Source organism: Dendrobates tinctorius, unplaced genomic scaffold (genome assembly GCF_039654945.1).
Source record: "Dendrobates tinctorius isolate UK_male_01 unplaced genomic scaffold, ASM3965494v1 ptg000063l, whole genome shotgun sequence".
Classification (NCBI taxonomy): Eukaryota; Metazoa; Chordata; class Amphibia; order Anura; family Dendrobatidae; genus Dendrobates; species Dendrobates tinctorius.
Window position 1 is genome coordinate 1,493,979 of NW_027361731.1, and position 17,881 is coordinate 1,511,859.

At 55.4% G+C, this 17,881-nt stretch overlaps 2 protein-coding genes across 2 annotated transcripts in view; one reads left to right on the plus strand and one right to left on the minus strand.

Moving 5' to 3' along the window:
• The window catches only part of LOC141094169 (uncharacterized), a 347,923-nt gene that overhangs the window by 132,188 nt on the left and 197,854 nt on the right, over window positions 1-17,881 (minus strand). The window lies entirely within an intron of this gene.
• The window catches only part of LOC141094186 (uncharacterized), an 82,180-nt gene continuing 75,337 nt past the window's right edge, over window positions 11,039-17,881 (plus strand). Inside the window, exon 1 of the mRNA XM_073579944.1 lies at window positions 11,039-11,144. The gene's annotated coding sequence lies outside the window, so the exon portion shown is untranslated. The remainder of the gene's footprint in view (window positions 11,145-17,881) is intronic.

Here is a 17,881-nt window from a genome sequence, read left to right on the forward strand (position 1 = left end):
CTATAGATTTCATATCTGATATGCCTGTCTCCCAGAGAATGACTGACTTATTTGGGTGATTTGTGATAGGTTCTCTAAGATGGTTCATCTTGTACCACTCCCTAAGTTGCCATCTTCCTCTGAGTTGGTGCCCCTGTTTTTGCAACAGGTGGTTCGCTTGCATGGGATTCCTGAGAACATTGTATCTGACAGAGGAGTTCAATTTGTGTCTAGATTTTGGAGGACTTTCTGTTCCAAGCTGGGAATTCAGTTGTCCTTCTCCTCTGCTTTTCACCCTCAGACCAATGGGCAGACGGAGAGAACAAACCAGACCTTGGAGTCGTATTTGAGATGTTTTATTTCCGCTGATCAGGATGATTGGGTTTCATTTTTGCCCTTGGCTGAATTTGCTTTAAATAATAGAGCTAGCTCTGCCACTTTGATGTCACCTTTTTTTTGTAACTTTGGGTTTCATCCTCGATTTTCTTCAGGGCAGGTGGAGCCTTCTGCCTGCCCAGGTGTTGACACTGTGGTGGAGAGAATGCACCAGATCTGGGACCAAGTGGTGGATAAGTTATCTCTCTCCCAGGAAAAGGCCCAGCGGTTTTGCAACCGACATAGGACCATCGGTCCCCAGTTTAAGGTTAGTGATATGGTTTGGTTATCAAAAAATATCGCTATGAAGGTGGCTTCTCCTAAGTTTAAGCCTAGATTTATTGGACCTTACAAGATTTTGGAGATTATTAATCCGGTCTCTTTTCGTTTTGGCTCTTCCTGTCACATTTAAAATTCATAATGTGTTTCATAAGTCCTTGTTGAAGAGGTTTGTTGAACCAGTTGTTCCTGGGGTGGCACCTCCGAACCCTGTATTAGTTGAAGGTAACATGGAATATGATGTAGAGAAGATACTGGATTCCCGTCTGGCTAGACGGAGACTCCAGTATTTGGTTAAGTGGAAGGGTTGTGGTCAGGATAATTCCTGGGTCTCTGCCTCTGATATTCATGCCAAAAGATTGGTGCGTGCCTTTCATCGGGCTCACCCTGATCGCCCTGGTAGCGTGAATGAGGGTTCGGTGACCCCTCCTCAAGGGGGGGGGGTACTTTTGTGAGTTCGTTTTCCCCTTCACCATTGAGGTCTGATGAAATCCCTCTTCTGGTGAAGGAAGGTAGTGAGGCTGATTACAAAGCACCTGAGCAGAATCATGATGACTGGGTGCCTGGGATCGCTGACTGGATATAAGACAGCCAACGCCCGTCTGCCTTGCGGGTTATTCCTCTGAGGGATTCTTGGAGAACAGTCTGATTCCTGCTCTTCTAAAGCTAAGTTTTTCTGCTCTACCTTTTTGCATTTGTGTTTTTGTTTTGTTTTGCCTTGTTGATCTGGATTTCTGCCTCTCCCTGCTGGGTGAGCTGAATTCCTTTTTGCTCTGTCTTCAGATAAGACCAGAGCACTGATATAGTCTTTTGAAGCCTAGCGTCTTCAGGGCTTTTTTCCTATCAGTCTGTTGGCTCTTGTTTTTGAGCGGGTTTTGGTGGATTGCAGACAGCAGCTGCCCTATCCTATCCTATTTAGTTAGCTTGGGCCCCAACATTTGCTCAGCCTATCTTTCTGTCTGTGTAAGTGTTTTTCCATCTCGCTTCACCATCATTATATGTTGGGGGCTGCCTTCTGCTTTGGGGTCTGCTCTGGGGCAGTTAGATTTCCCTTTTCTGTCTTTAGGCTATTTAGTTCTCCGGCTGTGATCGAGGGGTCTAGGGAACCGTAGGAACCCCCCACGGCTACTGCTAGTTGTTGTTGTTTCAGGGGTCTGCAATCCAATAGCTGCCAACTTCTCTGGGTTTCTGGACTTAGCTAGTAATTCTGTTTTAGCCTCCTACGGTTACTCATTCATAACACTGGGTGGTCCGGACCCATGTCTGCCTCCTACTGACACTTAGCTAAAACGGATTAGCTTCATGCCAGTTGGTGTACCCTCCTAGCATAAGCAGCATACAACCATAGTTTTTTGTGTGCCCCAATGAAGGATTAACCACCCCGCACACCAACCAGAGGGCCACACAGGGTAACACCCCCTGTCCAATCATAAACCTCCACCTCACACTAATCTGTGGAACCCACAGGATAAGCCCATCAAAGCCCAAATGCCCCCTTCCCCCAAGTGTAAATCCCCATCAGATGCCCGCTCAAGCATAAATCCCCATCATGCACCCTCCACCCCCAAGCAAAACCCCCCAGCGGATGCCACCCTAGTTTAAACCCCCCTATTGGATGCCCCTCCCCCACAGCATTAACCCCATCGGACGTCCAACCCCTCCCCCCCCCAAGCATAAACCCTCATCAGATGTCCACACGCCCCCTTTGGATGCCCCTCCCCCACAGCATAAGCCCCCATCGGACGTCCAAACGCCCCCAAGCATCAACCCTCATCGGACGTCCACCCCTCCATAAGCCCCTATCGAACGCTACTCCCAGCATAAACCCCCATCGGACGTCCACCCCCCCGGCATAAGCCCCCATCGGACGTCCACACGCCCTCAAGCATAAGCCCCCATCGGACGTCCACCCCGGCATAAACCCCCATTGGACGCCCCTCCCCCCAGCATAAACCCTCATCGGACATCCACCCCCCCTTAAGCCCAAGTCCCTATCGGACGTCCACCCCCCTTAAGCATAAGCCCCTATTGGATGCCATTCCCAGCATAAAACAGTCATTGGACATCCACCCCCACATAAAACCTCATCGGATGTCCACCCCTCCTCAGCATAAACCTCATCGGACGTCCACCCCCTCCCAGCATAAGTCCCAGATCAGATGTCCAGCTTCCCCATCATAAACCCCCATCGGATGTCCACCCCCCATCGGACCCCCCCCTCCCAAGTATAAACCCCCACCAGATGGCACCTCTTCCCCAAACAAGAAGGCCTACCAGTTGAGCGCCTACCCAAAATCAATCCCCCCCTTTCAAGTCACAACAGATGCAGACAGGCCCCGTTGCCCAAGCATCAAGTCCCCAAGACACTCAGACACCACAATTGTGCATTAAATCCCCCCCCAGTCCCAACCAGACCAGGAGGAGTTAATGCACGCTTGTGGGGTCTGTTTGTCCCTGGGGGGGCGCTACTGGGGATAATGCACGCTCGTGGGGTCTGGTTGGGCTTCTGGGGGTCAATTAACGCATGCTTGTGGGGTTTGGTAGGGCCCCGGGGGAGGGTTAATGCACGCTTGAGAGGTCTGGTTGGGCCCTGCATTAGACCCCCAAGGAGCCCACCAGACCACAAAAGCATGCATTAACCCCCTCCCCGTGAGCCCAACCAGACACACATGCGTGCATTAAACCCTCCGTGCTTGTGGGATCTGGTGGGCTCCTGGGGTGGGTTAATGCAGGGTCCACCCAGACCCCGCTAACATGAATTAACCCCCCCAACTAGACCCCAAAAGCATGCATTAACCCCCCCCCCCGGAGCCCAACCAAACCACAAAAACGTGCACTAATCCCCCCCACACAGAGGAGCCCAACCAGACCCCACAAGCATGCGTTAATCCAGCCGGAAGCCCAAACAGAACCTATAAGAGTACATTAACCACCCCCTGGGATCCAACCAGAACCCATAAGCGTGAATTAATCTCCCGGGAGCCCAATCAGACCTCACAAACATGCATTAACCCCCCCCCCCCAAACAGAGACCACAAGCGTGCATTAACCCTCCCCCAGGACTACCCGACCATGCAAGCATGTGCATTAACCCCCCCGGGACCCAACCAAACACGGCAAGCGTGCATTAACCCCCCCCCCCGTACCCAACCAGACACAGCAAGCGTGCATTAGCCCCCCCCCCGGGACCCAAGCAGAGCAAGCGTGCATTAGCCCCCCGCCCCCCCGGGACCCAAGCAGACGCTGCATGCGTGCATTAACCCCCCCGGGACCCAAGCAGACGCTGCAAGCGTGCATTAACCCCCCTGGGACCCAAGCAGACGCTGCAAGCGTGCATTATCCCTCCTGGGAGCCCAAGCAGACCTCACAAGCATGCATTAGTACCCCCCTGAAGTACAACCAGACCCCCCCCCCCCCCAAGCGTGCATTAACCCCCAACCAGACCCCCCCCCCCAAGCGTGCACCGTCAACCCCCCGCTCCCGGGACTACCAGACACCCCAAGCGTGCACCGTCAACCCCCCGCTCCCGGGACTACCAGACACCCCAAGCGTGCACCGTCAACCCCCCGCTCCCGGGACTACCAGACACCCCAAGCGTGCACCGTCAACCCCCCGCTCCCGGGACTACCAGACACCCCAAGCGTGCACCGTCAACCCCCCGCTCCCGGGACTACCAGACACCCCAAGCGTGCACCGTCAACCCCCCGCTCCCGGGACTACCAGACACCCCAAGCGTGCACCGTCAACCCCCCGCTCCCGGGACTACCAGACACCCCAAGCGTGCACCGTCAACCCCCCGCTCCCGGGACTACCAGACACCCCAAGCGTGCACCGTCAACCCCCCGCTCCCGGGACTACCAGACACCCCAAGCGTGCACCGTCAACCCCCCGCTCCCGGGACTACCAGACACCCCAAGCGTGCACCGTCAACCCCCCGCTCCCGGGACTACCAGACACCCCAAGCGTGCACCGTCAACCCCCCGCTCCCGGGACTACCAGACACCCCAAGCGTGCACCGTCAGCCCCCCGCTCCCGGGACTACCAGACACCCCAAGCGTGCACCGTCAGCCCCCCGCTCCCGGGACTACCAGACACCCCAAGCGTGCACCGTCAGCCCCCCGCTCCCGGGACTACCAGACACCCCAAGCGTGCACCGTCAGCCCCCCGCTCCCGGGACTACCAGACACCCCAAGCGTGCACCGTCAGCCCCCCGCTCCCGGGACTACCAGACACCCCAAGCGTGCACCGTCAGCCCCCCTCTCCCGGGACTACCAGACACCCCAAGCGTGCACCGTCAGCCCCCCTCTCCCGGGACTACCAGACACCCCAAGCGTGCACCGTCAGCCCCCCTCTCCCGGGACTACCAGACACCCCAAGCGTGCACCGTCAGCCCCCCTCTCCCGGGACTACCAGACACCCCAAGCGTGCACCGTCAGCCCCCCTCTCCCGGGACTACCAGACACCCCAAGCGTGCACCGTCAGCCCCCCTCTCCCGGGACTACCAGACACCCCAAGCGTGCACCGTCAGCCCCCCTCTCCCGGGACTACCAGACACCCCAAGCGTGCACCGTCAGCCCCCCTCTCCCGGGACTACCAGACACCCCAAGCGTGCACCGTCAGCCCCCCTCTCCCGGGACTACCAGACACCCCAAGCGTGCACCGTCAGCCCCCCTCTCCCGGGACTACCAGACACCCCAAGCGTGCACCGTCAGCCCCCCTCTCCCGGGACTACCAGACACCCCAAGCGTGCACCGTCAGCCCCCCTCTCCCGGGACTACCAGACACCCCAAGCGTGCACCGTCAGCCCCCCTCTCCCGGGACTACCAGACACCCCAAGCGTGCACCGTCAACCCCCCTCTCCCGGGACTACCAGACACCCCAAGCGTGCACCGTCAACCCCCCTCTCCCGGGACTACCAGACACCCCAAGCGTGCACTAACCCCCCCGGTACCCAGCCAGACCCCGGGAGCGTGCATTAACACCCCCCCCCCCGGAGACCCAACCAGACCCCACAGACATGCATTAACCCCCCCAACCCAAACAGACCTCACAAGCCATCCTTAACCCCCCTGGGAGCCCAAGCAGACCCCACAAGTGTGCATTAACCCCACCCCTCTTACCCAACAGACCCCGCGAGCGTGCATTATCCCCCCTGGGAGCCCAAAGCAGACCTCACATGCATTAGTACCCCCCGAAGTACAACCAGACCCCACAAGCGTGCATTAACCCCCACCCCCCTGCCCCAACCACACCCCACAAGCATGCATTAACCCCCCTGCCCCAACCACACCCCACAAGCATGCATTAGTACCCCCACCCCAGGTACAACCAGACCCCCACAAGCGTGCATTAACCCCCACCACCCTGCCCCAAACAGACCCCACAGGGGTGCCCCAAACAGAACCCAGAAGTGCGCATTAACACCCACCCCCCCGAAGTACAACCAGACCCCACAAGCGTGCATTAACCCCCCACCCCCCTGCCCCAAGCGTGCATTAACCCCCCCACCCCAAACAGACCCCACAAGCATGCATTAGTACCCCCCCTCCCCCCAAGTACAACCTGACCCCACAAGCGTGCATTAACCCCACAAGCGTGCATTAACCCCCCCCGGACCCACAAGCGTGCATTAACCCCCCCCACCCCCAAACAGACCCCACAAGCGTGCATTAACCCCCCCACCCCCAAACAGACCCCACAAGCGTGCATTAACCCCACAAGCGTGCATTAACCCCCCCCGGACCCACAAGCGTGCATTAACCCCCCCCGCCCCAAACAGACCCCACAAGCGTGCATTAACCCCCCCCGCCCCAAACAGACCCCACAAGCGTGCATTAACCCCCCCCGCCCCAAACAGACCCCACAAGCGTGCATTAACCCCCCCCGCCCCAAACAGACCCCACAAGCGTGCATTAACCCCCCCCGCCCCAAACAGACCCCACAAGCGTGCATTAACCCCCCCCGCCCCAAACAGACCCCACAAGCGTGCATTAACCCCCCCCGCCCCAAACAGACCCCACAAGCGTGCATTAACCCCCCCCGCCCCAAACAGACCCCACAAGCGTGCATTAACCCCCCCCGCCCCAAACAGACCCCACAAGCGTGCATTAACCCCCCCCGCCCCAAACAGACCCCACAAGCGTGCATTAACCCCCCCCCGCCCCAAACAGACCCCACAAGCGTGCATTAACCCCCCCCGCCCCAAACAGACCCCACAAGCGTGCATTAACCCCCCCCGCCCCAAACAGACCCCACAAGCGTGCATTAACCCCCCCGCCCCAAACAGACCCCACAAGCGTGCATTAACCCCCCCCGCCCCAAACAGACCCCACAAGCGTGCATTAACCCCCCCCACCCCCAAACAGACCCCACAAGCGTGCATTAACCCCCCCCACCCCCAAACAGACCCCACAAGCGTGCATTAACCCCACAAGCGTGCATTAACCCCCCCCGGACCCACAAGCGTGCATTAACCCCCCCCCACCCCAAACAGACCCCACAAGCGTGCATTAACCCCCCCCGCCCCAAACAGACCCCACAAGCGTGCATTAACCCCCCCGCCCCAAACAGACCCGACAAGCGTGCATTAACCCCCCCCGCCCCAAACAGACCCGACAAGCGTGCATTAACCCCCCCCGCCCCAAACAGACCCCACAAGCGTGCATTAACCCCCCCCGCCCCAAACAGACCCCACAAGCGTGCATTAACCCCCCCCGCCCCAAACAGACCCCACAAGCGTGCATTAACCCCCCCGCCCCAAACAGACCCCACAAGCGTGCATTAACCCCCCCCGCCCCAAACAGACCCCACAAGCGTGCATTAACCCCCCCCGCCCCAAACAGACCCCACAAGCGTGCATTAACCCCCCCCGCCCCAAACAGACCCCACAAGCGTGCATTAACCCCCCCCGCCCCAAACAGACCCCACAAGCGTGCATTAACCCCCCCCGCCCCAAACAGACCCCACAAGCGTGCATTAACCCCCCCCACCCCCAAACAGACCCCACAAGCGTGCATTAACCCCACAAGCGTGCATTAACCCCCCCGGACCCACAAGCGTGCATTAACCCCCCCCGCCCCAAACAGACCCCACAAGCGTGCATTAACCCCCCCGCCCCAAACAGACCCCACAAGCGTGCATTAACCCCCCCCGCCCCAAACAGACCCCACAAGCGTGCATTAACCCCCCCCCGCCCCAAACAGACCCCACAAGCGTGCATTAACCCCCCCGCCCCAAACAGACCCCACAAGCGTGCATTAACCCCCCCCGCCCCAAACAGACCCCACAAGCGTGCATTAACCCCCCCCGCCCCAAACAGACCCCACAAGCGTGCATTAACCCCCCCCACCCCCAAACAGACCCCACAAGCGTGCATTAACCCCACAAGCGTGCATTAACCCCCCCGGACCCACAAGCGTGCATTAACCCCCTCCGCCCCAAACAGACCCCACAAGCGTGCATTAACCCCCCCCGCCCCAAACAGACCCCACAAGCGTGCATTAACCCCCCCCGCCCCAAACAGACCCCACAAGCGTGCATTAACCCCCCCGCCCCAAACAGACCCCACAAGCGTGCATTAACCCCCCCGCCCCAAACAGACCCCACAAGCGTGCATTAACCCCCCCCGCCCCAAACAGACCCCACAAGCGTGCATTAACCCCCCCCGCCCCAAACAGACCCCACAAGCGTGCATTAACCCCCCCCGCCCCAAACAGACCCCACAAGCGTGCATTAACCCCCCCGCCCCAAACAGACCCCACAAGCGTGCATTAACCCCCCCCGCCCCAAACAGACCCCACAAGCGTGCATTAACCCCCCCCGCCCCAAACAGACCCCACAAGCGTGCATTAACCCCCCCCGCCCCAAACAGACCCCACAAGCGTGCATTAACCCCCCCCACCCCCAAACAGACCCCACAAGCGTGCATTAACCCCACAAGCGTGCATTAACCCCCCCGGACCCACAAGCGTGCATTAACCCCCCCGCCCCAAACAGACCCCACAAGCGTGCATTAACCCCCCCCCGCCCCAAACAGACCCCACAAGCGTGCATTAACCCCCCCCGCCCCAAACAGACCCCACAAGCGTGCATTAACCCCACAAGCGTGCATTAACCCCCCCCGGACCCACAAGCGTGCATTAACCCCCCCCGCCCCAAACAGACCCCACAAGCGTGCATTAACCCCCCCCGCCCCAAACAGACCCCACAAGCGTGCATTAACCCCCCCCGCCCCAAACAGACCCCACAAGCGTGCATTAACCCCCCCCGCCCCAAACAGACCCCACAAGCGTGCATTAACCCCCCCCGCCCCAAACAGACCCCACAAGCGTGCATTAACCCCCCCCGCCCCAAACAGACCCCACAAGCGTGCATTAACCCCCCCCGCCCCAAACAGACCCCACAAGCGTGCATTAACCCCCCCCGCCCCAAACAGACCCCACAAGCGTGCATTAACCCCCCCCCGCCCCAAACAGACCCCACAAGCGTGCATTAACCCCCCCCGCCCCAAACAGACCCCACAAGCGTGCATTAACCCCCCCCGCCCCAAACAGACCCCACAAGCGTGCATTAACCCCCCCCGCCCCAAACAGACCCCACAAGCGTGCATTAACCCCCCCCGCCCCAAACAGACCCCACAAGCGTGCATTAACCCCCCCCGCCCCAAACAGACCCCACAAGCGTGCATTAACCCCCCCCGCCCCAAACAGACCCCACAAGCGTGCATTAACCCCCCCCGCCCCAAACAGACCCCACAAGCGTGCATTAACCCCCCCCGCCCCAAACAGACCCCACAAGCGTGCATTAACCCCCCCCGCCCCAAACAGACCCCACAAGCGTGCATTAACCCCCCCCGCCCCAAACAGACCCCACAAGCGTGCATTAACCCCCCCCGCCCCAAACAGACCCCACAAGCGTGCATTAACCCCCCCCGCCCCAAACAGACCCCACAAGCGTGCATTAACCCCCCCCGCCCCAAACAGACCCCACAAGCGTGCATTAACCCCCCCCCGCCCCAAACAGACCCCACAAGCGTGCATTAACCCCCCCCGCCCCAAACAGACCCCACAAGCGTGCATTAACCCCCCCCGCCCCAAACAGACCCCACAAGCGTGCATTAACCCCCCCCGCCCCAAACAGACCCCACAAGCGTGCATTAACCCCCCCCGCCCCAAACAGACCCCACAAGCGTGCATTAACCCCCCCCGCCCCAAACAGACCCCACAAGCGTGCATTAACCCCCCCCGCCCCAAACAGACCCCACAAGCGTGCATTAACCCCCCCCGCCCCAAACAGACCCCACAAGCGTGCATTAACCCCCCCGCCCCAAACAGACCCCACAAGCGTGCATTAACCCCCCCGCCCCAAACAGACCCCACAAGCGTGCATTAACCCCCCCGCCCCAAACAGACCCCACAAGCGTGCATTAACCCCCCCGCCCCAAACAGACCCCACAAGCGTGCATTAACCCCCCCGCCCCAAACAGACCCCACAAGCGTGCATTAACCCCCCCGCCCCAAACAGACCCCACAAGCGTGCATTAACCCCCCCGCCCCAAACAGACCCCACAAGCGTGCATTAACCCCCCCGCCCCAAACAGACCCCACAAGCGTGCATTAACCCCCCCGCCCCAAACAGACCCCACAAGCGTGCATTAACCCCCCAACCCCCCTGCCCCAAACAGACCCCACAAGCGTGCATTAACCCCCCCACCCCAAACAGACCCCACAAGCGTGCATTAGTACCCCCCCTCCCCCCAAGTACAACCTGACCCCACAAGCGTGCATTGACCCCACAAGCGTGCATTAACCCCCCGGACCTATAAGTGTGCATTAACCCCCCACCCCCCGGCCCCAACCAGACCCCACAAGCATGCATTAGTACCCCCCGAAGTACAATCAGACCCCACAAGCGTGAATTATACCCCAAGCCCCCACCAGACCCCACAAGCATGCACTAACCCCCCTGGGAGCCCAAGCAGACCCCATAAGTAAGCATTAACCCCTCTGGACCCTAAAAAGGCCCCATAAGCATGCATTAACCCCTACCCAAAGACCCCACAAGCGTGAATTAACCCCCCAGACCCCAAATAGACCCGTAAGCATGCATTAACCCCCCTCCCCTCCGGGAGCCCAACAGCTCCCAGATAAGCCCCCAAATCCCACTAGTTAGCCCCAAGAATCAGCCCCCATCAACCAAACATCTAAGAAGACACCAACCTGTTACTTACTAATCCCTCCTGCCTGTCACTGACCTCACTCCACACTGCTCACAGACGCCGGCACCAGAGACACAGCTGAGACAGAGTGTAATGGAGGCTTCTCTCCCTGCACCAGACGGCAGAGACACGTGTGTAACGGCGTCCTCTCTTCCTGCCTTTGCTGTCAGAACACGCCCCCTCCCGGTATGACACGCCCCCTCCCGGTATGACACGCCCCCAGAAATGACATCACACCAGGAAGGAGCCCATACAGTCTATAGCATTTACCTGGAGTGCGGCTCTGCGGGTGGAGGTAGGTGCTGGAGATTCCCCATTACTTAGTGCGGGGGACATTAACCCCTTCAGCACGGAGACGCTTTTGGGGTTGTTGTTGCCACTTTATAAGAATCGTTGCATTTTACTTCTGTTTCCTGTAATAGATACATACGACCCAACTATGGAAGACAGGAAGGGAGGAAGCGGATTGTTCTCATAGTACAGGGCCCCTTTCTTGGCCCTCAGACGGTTTCGGTTAGACCCAATGTCATGACTAGAGCTTAGCGAATATTTCAATATTTGCAGTATTTGCTAATTCGGCGAATATTCGCCGAACATAACCGAGCGCCATTAGGGTCAATGGGAGGCAAAAATAAACACATGCACAGCACCTTAGAACGGCCCCAAATGAGGGACAGACAGCAGGAAAGTGGCCTCAATTCACCCACAGTACAAACTGCAGCAATCAGCCAGGCATCAGATATCGGGGGCTGGGACGGCATTCACAGCTTCCAATGACCGTCACAATAAGACGAGGTGGGGGAGGGATTGGTGTAGGCCCCATTTGACGGGAGCCATGATACCACATGCAACACCTCTACCTGCTGTTAGGGCTGGCGGAACGCACCAAATAATAAAGATGGTAATCAGGTGCGTTCACAGCCCGGGGTCCACCGTGCAGAGATGGTAAACTGCTGCTCAGTAATGGCGGACGCTATATGGCGGTATAATAGAGGGGCACACGCGGGTGAACGTCACCCGGTGTGTACAGGGGCGGACTCTGTTGCTTCACAGTGCCGCACTACCGCTGAACATGACTGCCGGAGTCTGTTAAAGCTCACAGAGCTCAGCAAGGTAAACACTCAATATAAAGTCACAGAACTAAGCCCCAAGGACACAGGGTCAGAGTCCCTCTAGACCTACTAAGCGTGCGGCATCGCAACTGCGGACGCCACTAACTGACGCTGGCAACCAAGGAGTGTCGACCAAGTGCACAGTGGCGTACAGATCAAGGCACCACTTAGCGTTGCTGCCAGTCGCTGACTTGCTCCTCAGCCTGGGCGCTAACAGGCTAGGCTACACAACACATGCGTACCAAGGGTAGGGGTTTCAGAATGAGTCATTCACCAGAGACATTCATACAACACTCACTCCTCATGGTCTATAATCCTGTTCTATATTAGCACATGGCGGAGCGACCATGCGAACGTTTTATAGCAGCATCCTTCTGGGACCTTCCTGACCTTTCTGATGGTCCAATCCGAGCTGGAGAAGGACCTGAGCATGTGACCTCCAATGAGAGATCGTCCCACGGGCATGCTCAGTGGACCGAAAGGAGGACTTAGTCCCTGGAGTAGCTCGCTGCCGACCAGCATGCGTTGCTATAGCTGGACCAGAGGTGGCAGCAGCAGCAACCAAACCCACAGAGCTGGTCTGAGCAGAGCACCGGGATCAACGAGTCTGCTCAGCAGCCTCCTCTGCGGCCTGAGAGGAATGGGAGACTGCTGAATGCAAGGCTCGGGATTCCTGCTGTGCAGCGGCAGGAACCCGATGCCTAACATTACCCCCCCTCCTAGGGTCCCCTCCTCTCTGAGCCTCGCTACTCTCAAATGCCACAATGAGAAGCGGAGTGTGGATGTTCACCACTGGCTCCCAGGTCCGAGCTTCTGGACCATGACACTTCCAGACCACCAAATAAAACTTTTTTCCAAGTACCACCCTGCATCCCACGATGGCATTAACCTCAAACTCGTCTGAGGACAGGTCTGATGTTCTGGCAGATGACTCGGAGAACCGGGACATGTGGACCGGCTTAAAGAGGGACACGTGGAAGTTGTCAGCTATAGCCAAGTGTGGTGGAAGGGCCAGCTGATAGACCACAGGGCTGATCTGCTCGAGGACCTTAAAGGGACCAATGTAGCGAGTAGCGAACTTAGTGGACTCGACTCGCAGCCTAATGTTACGGGCGGAGAGCCACACTAAGTCGCCAGGGGAGAAGGTTGGAGCAGGACTCCGGTGTGTGCGTCCGCGGAGACCCTCATTCTCTCCTTAAAGGCCCGAATAGCATCCTGGGTGCGGTCCCAAATATCACGTGCCTCCACCGCCCAGTCTGCCACCCTAGAGTCAGTGGATGACACGGGCATGGGCACAGGGACACGAGGATGTTGGCCATAGTTAAGGAGGAATGGGGTCTGGCCGGTGGAATTGGCCAGAGTGTTGTTCAAGGCGAACTCTGCCCATGGCAACAAGGATGCCCAGTCATCCTGCCTGGCCGAGACAAAATGTCGGAGATATGTGACCAGGGTCTGGTTTGCCCTCTCTACCAACCCATTCGTCTCGGGATGATAGGCCGAGGAGAGATTCAGCTCAATACTGAGCAGGCAATAGAGCTCTCTCCAGAACCGAGACGCAAACTGGGGACTCCGGTCACTGACAATCTTGTCTGGCATGCCGTGTAACCGAAAAGCGTGTTTAATGAACAACACTGCTAGGCCTCGTGAGGAAGGTAGCCGAGAGAGAGGCACCAAGTGCACCATTTTAGAAAAATGGTCGGTAACGACCCAAATAACTGTGCTGCCACTGGACTTGGGTAGACCCGCCACAAAGTCCATGCCAACCATCTCCCAGGGTCTCTCCACCACTGGTAAGGAGAAAAGTAACCCAGCGGGTCGTTGCCGGGAAGACTTATTCTTGGCGCAGGAGACGCACGCCTGAATATAGTCTCTGATGTCATGGGCCATATGCGACCACCAGTACGACCTCGCCAAAAGCTCAACACTGTCCACTTAGTACCAAAGTGTCCACCCACCCTGGACGCGTGAGCCCAAGAGAGGACCTCCGGACACAAACGGGCAGGGACAAAAGTCTTGCCCGGGGGTACAGACTCAACGGCAACCGGAGCCACAGTTCTCAGGCTCTCTGAAGGGACAATTAACCGAGGCTCCTCCTCCAATGACACTACGGAGCGGGAGAGAGCGTCGGCCCGAATGTTCTTCTCCTAGGAAAGAAAATGGAGGGTGAAATGGAATCGGGAGAAAAACAGGGACCATCTAGCCTGGCGAGAATTTAGCCGCTGGGCAGTTTGTAAATAAACTAAATTTTCCAGGACGTCCACCTGACAGCACCATGGAGGACGTCCCCCCTCCTCCTTACAGGGACAGGAAAAGCACACGAGAGGTTAAAAGGTCATGTCCCACCCCCTCTCCCTCAGTGTTTTCCTGTTCCTGCACGGAGGGACACACGAGAGACCGCTGTGAACTTACCGGAGGGGCTCAGGGGATCGTGCGGTCAGTCCAATCCTTCCCCTGTCAAGAGGTCCCAGGGCCGAAACTCCCCGAGGGGGAGTCCCTCTGCTCCAAAGGCCAGGAGCAGGACAACGCTCCTGGAGGGAGCCGTTCTTCCCAGTGGGAGGCTCTCGGCTCCAGGAATACACCGCCATAGCAGGCGAAGGTCGGCTCCCCGTAGGCGGCTGGCCGGGCGGGCACCGACAGAGAAACAGTGCGGTCGGCGCAGGCTGCGGCTCCAGCAGTCCGCCATAGCAGGCGGAGGTCGGCTCCCCGCAGGCGGCTGGCCGAGCGGGCACCGGTGGCAGATCAGCGCGGTCGGGCGCAGCCCGGGCAGGAAGTGGAAGGAGGCGGCCTATTGCGAGAGTTCCGCATCATGTCCGGTGACGTCGCACACCAGGTTTGAATTCCAGTGCGCGCTCCAGAGGCCCACATCGCTCTGGAAGCACAGATCGCGCAGGATGGAAGGAAACGCTCCGGCAGGTGGAGGGGTAAGTGCGCCTGGTGCAGACCACCCTCCCCACACCCATTTCCGTAGCCCGGGACTGAGACGGTTATCCCATCTTGTATTATTAGGATCAGGGAACCCCAGCAGAATCCCCCTCTGGGGTGAAGGACCCGGCTAAAGCCACCTCCAAGTCTGTCCGATGCCCCGTATGCAGGGTAAAGCTGCCAGACACCTATAACAAGACCCTATGCGGGCCCTGTACCTCTAGGGTCATAGGCGAGGAACAACCATCCCTCCTTTCCGAGATGAGATCATTGATAAGGGAGTAAGTCCAGGCCTCTAGAACCAGCCTCGCACGACATCAGTCGCCCAGCCCAGGGCCGAGCCGCAAGCGCCCAAGGTGGGAAGCAGATCACTGAAAGTATATGGGATTGAAAGAATTCACAATCGATTTAGAGGTGGCGATTTAGAACGTGTGCTCAGAAATAGGGAGGCATGGTGGATGTTCAAGCTGAACACTAGTATACCAAGGGGCCTAAGCAAGAGAAGAGACATCATGCTCTTCTATTAAATTAGTCGTCGTTCTAGAGGCATCTTAATGAGTGTAGGATATGCGCAGTTTTACTGCGTTTTCTTTGTTCAATATGGACTGCATTTCAGTCTATTTTACATTCATAAAGGTTGAAAATATAATGAATAAAATTTTGGTGTTGCAACTAGCTACAATTTGCATATGTACAGATTGAGTAAAGATAAAGGAAATGTACGGTATTTATACTTTCCATGATAAATATGTGTGTGTGTATATATATATATATATATATATATATATATATATATATATATATATATATGTGAAAAAATTGTGTTCCTTTTAAAATTGTTTGTATATACATGAGAAATAGAAGGATGTGTGCAGTCTTTGGCTGCATTTTTCCCGTATATGCACGTGCACTCATTTTTCAGTATATTATATGGAAGAATTATGTCTCTCTCAAAATTTCAAATATTTGTATAAAAGATGTGGGACATGTGCAGCTCTTATTGTGTCTTCACATTAGGAATTGCATTTCATTTTGCGACATAAATCTAAAAAAATATAAAAAATTTTTTTTTTTTTCCTAAGTTGTATGCATGTGCACAAGAAAATCACAGGACGTGCACAGTTTTGTTATGTTCTGTACATCCATTGAGAATCGCTGTTCAACTTGCGATATGTATATGGGGGGAGATTAAAGCGAACAGGTTTCTGCTGTTATGAGCATTTGGAATCTGCATACTTTGGTATTGCGTGAAAATTTGAGAAATCTGCTCATGGACTCTCTCAAAAGTTATGTCTTTTTCCTAAACCACATGCATTAATAAAGATAAAAATCGCAACTAGGAGAATTTTATTGTGAACAGCGACAATTAGCACATTTTCATGTCGCAGGCCAATAAAAAGAATCTGATTAAGCTGGGAGTTCTGTGGAAACTGTTTGGGTAAGAGTACAAGGACAAAACAATGGAAAGGACACCATTGTAGGCATTTACTACAGGCCGCCTGTGCAAGCTGAAGATATGGATGAACTCTTTATCCATCAAATGGCCAAGTTCTCCAAAAAATATGACATAGTTGTCATGGGAGATTTCAACTATCCAGACATTTGTTGGGAATCTCTCTCAGGCAAAACTAACAGGTCAAGGAAATTCTTATCCTCTCTTGCTGACAACTTTATCTTCCAAAAGGTAGGGGAGAAAACAAGGGGAACTGCTACCTTGGATCTAATCCTTATAAACAGGGAGGAAATGGTTGAGGAGGTAAAAGTGGCTGGGACCCTAGGAGGTAGCGACCATGCTATTTTAGAATTTTGGATAACTAGACGAGGAAGACCTGTGAAGACTCAGACATCAAGGTTAGATTTCAGAAAGGCAGATTTTAAGGGATTCAGAAAGAGAATTGGAGGGATCCAATGGCTGGATATCCTTAAAGACAAAAATGTCCAGGAAGGATGGGAAATCTTGAAAAATTAAATTCTCAAAGCACAATTGTTAACAATTCCGAAAAGAGGGAAGAATAGGAAGCATTTAAGGAAGCCAGGATGGATGAACACAGAACTTAAACACATGCTAAAAAGGAAGAAAAAAAATGTTTATAAAATGGAAAGAGGGAGGCATATCTAAAGAAGAATATAATGCTGTCTGCAGAACCTGCAGGGCACAAATCAGATTATCTAAAGCTGACAATGAATTGAGGCTTGCAAGAGATGTCAAAAGCAATAATAAAGGATTTTGGGGATATGTCAAAAGTAAAAGAAAAGTCAAAGATGCTATAGGATTTTTACAGGATGAAAATGATGAAATGGTAAGACAGGATGTTGAGAAGGCCGAACTTTTAAATTCGTATTTTGCATCTGTTTTCTCTCAGAAAGGAAATGTAACATCAACTGTTCTTCACTGTCCTATTAAGGGAATAGAAGAATCCAGGATATCTATAAACAGAAAGATAGTGAGGAAACACTTAGCTAACCTAAATGAATTCAAGTCTCCAGGTCCAGATGAATTACACCCCAGAGTACTGAAGGAGATAGCAGAAGAAATTTTTGAACCCCTCTCCATAATCTTTGAAAATTCTTGGAGAACAGGAGAAGTCCCAGAAGACTGGAGAAGAGCAAATGTTGTTCCTATCTTCAAAAAGGGGAAGAAGGTGGACCCAGGCAACTATAGGCCGGTGAGTCTGACTTCTATACCAGGAAAGATCTTTGAACAAATTATTAAACAACATGTATGTCAGTACCTGGATAAGAATGAAGTGATTAAACAGAGTCAGCATGGGTTTGTAACTAATAAGTCATGTCAGACTAACTTAATTTCCTTCTATGAAGGAATCACTGATTGGGTGGATCAAGGAAATGCTGTAGATATAGTATATCTTGACTTCAGCAAAGTATTTGACAAAGTATCTCATACAATCCTTATTGAAAAAATGACTAAGTATGGAATGGACAAGGCAACTGTTAGGTGGATTCATAACTGGCTTAGTGATCGGACCCAAAGAGTGGT